Raw genomic sequence first — 6,459 nt, 5'->3', positions numbered from 1 at the left:
TGCCCTGAGTTTCTGATGAAATATTTTGAAGTGAGACCCGAGAATCTGAAATTTTACAGGACTATCTAGATGATTCTGATGTACTTCCAGGCTTAGGAACCACTGAGTAATTCAAAGGTGATAAATATGACAAATACAAGCATTTGGTAAACTGAATTATTTAAATGTAAAATTTTTTAAATTTGTCTATTTTAACTTTGGACAAAATTTTATGGGAAATTAAGAGAAAATGAAAAAATATAGTTTAAATCTACAGATGATACAATGAAAATTGTAGTGATTCTCCCAGGTGTAATATATCTTTCTTCTGAGCTTCCATAATACTTTGTACCTGCCTGGTGACATTCACCCCATTCAAATTTATGTTATAGATATTTATGAATTCATATATTCCTTGAGCAGGACTATTTCTAAGATATATATTTCACTCAAGGTGTCCAGAAACGTAGTAACTTTAACAAAGTGGAAATAAAAAATATGTAAACTGTGTTTCTCTTTGGTAGGATTCTGAGAAGGGAACAATGAAAGATATGTATAAAATGAACCTCCCTCACTCTTGACTCACCTTCTTTACTCTGTGATGTTGTCATCATTCAGCTCAGAAGCTACACTCTTTTGTGCCTCTGTTAGAAAAAAGAAATTAACTGCTAAGGCTCTGATTGAACATGAGTTTAAACTTTCTTTTCTTCCTGTCTTCTTGGGTTCAGGATTTCTTTTCCTGGAACCCCTGAATTACATGTTCTGCCTTCTTGACTATAATTCTGCCTTCTGGGCAATGCCATTACATGCCAGGGGACAATCAGAGTTATTGTTTTAAAGATTAGCAATAATTCTTAGTGTTTTAAGTGCTGAAGAGATTAATATACTCATACATCTCTAAGTCACCTGTGGCACGGCAGAATGCTGAGATTCAATTTGTGGGTGATGTTCCAATAATTTGTACATTTTTCCAATTTATACTTTCCACTATTGATATTACTTCTATCCACTTGTTAGAAGAGAATTGCTTTTTTTAATCAGCCTAAATGTATAACCCTCTACCCAGTTTTTTTTAGGTATAAAGCATATAATTCACTCTTATTTTTGTAAAAGTTATAATAAACACTATAACTCTGGTAGGGTTATTAGAGGCCATAATATATCATTTCCCCTTTTTACAGATGCAAAATATGCAGAGAGTTTAAGTGGTTTGCCCAAAGCTTCAGTGTTAATACATGGGAGAGCCAAGTTGAACCCAGGCCTTTGCTTTCAAATTCTACTAATACAACATCTATTCTTCTCAGTGATCTTATTTCTGACTGCTGGTTTTGAGTACTTTGAAGGCCCTAGACTTGCAACTCAATCTTCCAACTCTGCCATCTCCCACTTATAAAAAACCCACAAAGCAGCATAAAATGGATCTTTAAGTTTATATACAGTTCCCTTTAAAGGATCTGAAAATTTTAAGACCTTCAAATGGTCAAATTATAGTGAACACTCAGTTGTTTGGGGTGTAAAGTTCCTCTTCCTGGTTCCTAAGATGAATTCAAAAGGTGTTGGGGCTTGACTTAGTGTGGCTACAGTATGATTGGGTGTAAAGTATTTTTAAGTTATCTTTTGGTATTTTTCTGTTCTGTTTCTTAATTTCTGAATGTGGATAATTCTGATGTGCTGTTCTGCAATAACTACTTTTCCTTTATATTAAGGAGCACATTTTCTCACTTTTTGCATCATAACTCACCACTACCAACCCCCAAATGTATTTGCTCTAAGAAAAAAGGCAAATGGGAAATTGGGGGAGAAACACTACAGCAAATTGGTCTCCTTCTTTATGATAATCCTAAGTAGAAGCTAAAAACTGAATCAAATTGGTTGCAAAATGAATATTAATTTGACCACAAATGACAAACATATTTTCTCTCAGATTCCAGAATCCCAAAAATAATCTTTAGAAGTCCCTAAGAAAGTAATATAAATTTCAAGAAGAGCTATACTAAATGAGAAGCGAAAATTAGTAGATTTGAGATGACAAAATTTCCTTTTTTTATTTTTTTAAAATATATTTTATTGATTTTTTTATAGAGAGGAAGGGAGAGAGATAGAGAGCTAGAAATATCGATCAGCTGCCTCCTGCACACTCCCCACTGGGTATGTGCCCACAACCAAGGTACATGCCCTTGACCAGAATCGAACCTGGGACCCTTGAGGCCGCAGGCCGATGCTCTATCCACTGAGCCAAACCGGTTAGGGCAAAATTTCCTTTTTTAAATGTCTATCTTTTAAAAGAAAAAAGAATTTTTTTTAAATGTCTGTCTTTATACGCCTCTGGAGAGTAGAACTGTATGGAAGGGAGCTTTTTACTGTACCTCCTTATGCATCTCTAACATTTTATAGCATATACATATTATCACTTCAAAAGTTATTTTTTTTAATTATATAGATATATTTTTAAAAATATATTTTACTGATTTTTTACAGAGAGAAAGGGAGAGGGATAGAGAGTTAGAAACGTCGATCAGCTGCCTCCTGCACACCCCCTACTGGGGATGTGCCCGCAACCCATGTACATGCCCTTGACCGGAATCGAACCTGGGACCTTTTAGTCCGCAGACCGATGCTCTATCCACTGAGCCAAACCGGTCTCGGCTAATTATAAATTCTTTAAATAAAATAAAGAGTATTTTGATCAATCTAAAAATGCACAAATTTTCCAAGTTAGAATCAAATCATTAGTTTAGCCTCTAGTGACCTCTGTAGGAAAAAGTGTGTTACTGGAGCCCCAACCAACTGGATAAAATTGTGGATCATTATTGAGTTAACTGTAGTAAATCTATACTAGTAAGCAATGATGTGTAACACTTCCCCTTAATCGAGAGTGGGTTTGTGATGAAGAACATTACCTTTAAAGAAAATCTCTAACCTGATCAATAAAGGAAAGCCAGGAAATCACTGACAACTCAAGTCTCTGCTCCTCTGTTCCAGACTAATTATTTTTTTCCACAATAACAAATACTGAAATATAGTTCAGAGAGAGAAATATTTCTAAATAGTTAATAAATATACAAAATACCACCAACTTTCATCTGACCAGCTAATAAATAACTTTCACTTAAACACTAAAAATCATCACATTGGTTTTAAGAAAAAAATCGCCTTGCTCAGCAGTTCTCAAAGTGTGATCCAAAGACTCCTGGGTGTCCTCTCCCTTTTCCAACTAGTTATTGTGTTAGGCTAATTTTCTCATATACTTCAACCAAAACAAGATACAAGCATACCTTGTATATATTGCAGATTTGGTTCCAAACCACCACAATAAAGTGAGTATCACAATAAAGCAAGCTGTAATCTTTTGCTGATGGAGGGTCTTGCCTTTAATTTATTTTTTAAAAAAACCACCCTGGCTGGTTTGGCTCGGTGGATAGAGCGTTGGCCTGTGGACTGAAGGGTTCCAGGTTCGATTCCGGCCAGGGGCACAGGCCTGGGTTGTGGGCTGGATCCCCAGTAGGGGCTGTGCAGGAGGCAGCCAATCAATGATTCTCTCTCATCATTGATGTTTCTGTCTCTCTGTCCCTCTCCCTTCCTTTCTGAAATCAATAAAATAGATCTAAAAAAAAAAAAAAAGACAAACATGCAACACCTGTGAAGCACAATAAAGGGACGCAATAAAGGGACGTGCAATAAAACGAGGTATGCCTGTATCATAACAGATTGAATTTAGAAACAGATGAAAATCCAGCTGTCTTCTATTAAGCCAAACATGAAAGATATTGCAAAAATGTAAAACAACATCATGTTCACACTAACTTTCCTTTTGTTTGGGAAAATATATTTTTCATAAAAATGTAAACATGTAATAAGTTTATTATTTTAACATTAATAAATGTTTAAATTTTTCTGGTTAATTTCTGCCATAAATATAAACCAATCTTTGGAGTCCTTCAGAATTTTCAAGAGTACAAAAGAGTATAACATGTTTAAGAACTGGTCTAGCTAAATAACTTAATTCAGTCTTGTAAATGCTTTTCAAAAAGCATTCATTCTCTTCCCTCCTCCCCCCATTTAAAATGTGTTCACAAATTTCTTCCTCCTAACTATCCAAATATTCCCTCTATATTGTTTCTGGAATCCTTGATCTAAGAAAATAAATGTAAACCCTTTAGAATTGTACTCTAATATAAACTATGCAAGCATCAAAAACCTGTATTTAAAGACTATATTTAAAAATCTCCTTTAAGCTGGAATTGGATTTCCTTTTGGCTTTAATGTCTAATCTGCTTATTTTCATGCCTCAATCAGTAACAGTTGGTTTCTTTTCTCTCTTTTTTTTTTCTGTGCTCAGAGAGGATGATTTAAAACATTTAACAAGACAGAAGGAAAAAGAAGATTCCAGCTACCCTACTGCCTTTACTAGACTACCTGACATTACTGTCATAACTACTATAGTTAACCTAAACCTTTCACAGAATCTTATAAATGGTGAACTAAAGCTTCTTGGTTCAGAGAGTGCAGGGAAGCACAAAGATATGGCCACTTATCACAAAAACACACTCTTTCGGGACTCTGAGCTTGTTCTTGCTATCTACTGCCAAAGACGCTTCCAGTGTGCCCTCGTTCCCGACCTCCAACTAGCCTTTTTGGTGTTGTTTTCGCTTAAAGCAGCACATCTCCATCAACTTCCACATCACCGCGCCATTTTTCCTCTCAGGGTGCCAAGGTTTGGAACAGTAAAAGGCCTTAATTCCACCTTTAAAATTTGAGGGAGTAACTTTCTGGTGATCGCCATTTTCCCTCGCTCTTCCTTCACCTCGTCTCTCTTAAGATCGGAGGTATCACAGTCAAAAGTCCTTGACGCCCCTCAAAGAGTAAAACAGTGTCTTTCTAGATTCTCTTCCCCCATCAAGAACCCCACCATGAGAGACTTTCCCCTCAGCTGCCCCTCCCGCTGAGACACCAGAATCCTCATTCTCGCTCGGACCCTCAGTGCCCGCCAGTATGAAAGAATAGGTTACTTTGTTTGTTGGCTGGGGGCGAGTTTGCGGTTAGAGGTTCTCAGGAGCAGGGGTAAGAGTTGTCACCCTGACGAGAAAACTCAGACGAAAGATCCCAGGATTAGCTGCGCCTAACACCTTCATCTGTAACCAGGTTAGAGATAGCTACCTTCTGGAGCGAGGAACAGAGAGAACTACTGCAACAATTCTGCAAGCCCCTCCAACCTCGACCCACTTTTCCCGCCACCAAGAAAAGGCGCGAGGACACGCATAAGCTCCACAGTTCCCTCCAGCGGCGAACGCTCAGTGCTGAGGCGCATGCGCAGTCGGGAGATGCGTTTGCGCTTGCGCAGCTGAATGTCGCCATCTTCCCCTGTAAAACTACAAATCCCATAATCCTAGATGGCCTCACTTTTTTCTTTAGGCGTCCACAGCAGTGCCTGATCGTTAATGAACCACAGCTTTCTTTTACTAACTCTTCTCTGCCCCAAGCTGTCTTTTCCTTTTCGTTCCCTGATTCCTATTATTCCTTTTAGTCTCCTTCGCACCCGTACTTTAATATTTGTTTGAGACTCTCCGCCCCATTCTCGCCGCTCCCACCAGTCTGGGGTGCAACAGGGCCCGCACCCCAGCACTGTTGGCAGGGAGAACGGGCCACCTTGCACCCAGTAGAATGGGCGTTGAATAGCTTCCTCCTCATTGGCCGAGGCAGGGCAACCAAGCCTAAACCTCTTCCCCACCCACACTCGTTTATCTTAAGGCGGCACGAAGCCGTAGCTGTGCTCGGAAGGCCTGCGTGCGAGATGGTGGTAGTGGTGAATGTATTGCTATTGGTGGTTGCGGTGGGCATAGGGTCGCAGTCCTCGGGCTAGGGGGTCGAGCGCGCAGGAGTCCGGTGGGGTACGGGGGCGTTGGCATCGGGGCTTTGGGAGACGGAGGGAAGGGCGTGGTGTCCTCAGGTGATCGCGATTAGGGGAAGGCTGAGGAGCAAGAGGACTACGCGGCCATTTCGTTGGAAAAGGAAGTTGGACATCAGCTGTTTTAGTGATTTTTTTTTCAGTTCAGCAGTGAATATTTTCCAGGGAGGTGAGTTAAAATGACTTATCGTATTTTATTGAGAACAGTTCGTAGGAAGACAGTACACTCGCTCCTCCCTCTACTTTTAAGGTTCACCCCCTCGTTCCCCACAGCCCTTCTAAGTAGGTGGGCAAACGGAGACAACTAAGTCATGAATAATTCATGAGGGCCCTCCCGTTCCTTAGCCACGCCCCTCCCAATCGTGCTAACGCACGTTACGTGTACCAAACCTGGGGAAGCGACGTAACAGTCCCCGCCCCTAGGACGGAGGGCGGGGCACCACCATCAGCACGTGCTGCATCAACCCGCGCAAGCCCAAAAGGATGTGCGCAGGCGCTCCCCGCTAGGGGGAGGAAGGAGGCGGGGTGGGGAGGTTGTTGGGTTTAGAGCCGGGCGGAGACCGCTGAGACTCATT

This window comes from Eptesicus fuscus, chromosome 4 (assembly GCF_027574615.1).
Source record: "Eptesicus fuscus isolate TK198812 chromosome 4, DD_ASM_mEF_20220401, whole genome shotgun sequence".
Lineage (NCBI taxonomy): Eukaryota > Metazoa > Chordata > Mammalia > Chiroptera > Vespertilionidae > Eptesicus > Eptesicus fuscus.
The sequence above is the reverse complement of the archived record's forward strand: the minus strand, read 5'-3'. Positions refer to the sequence as shown.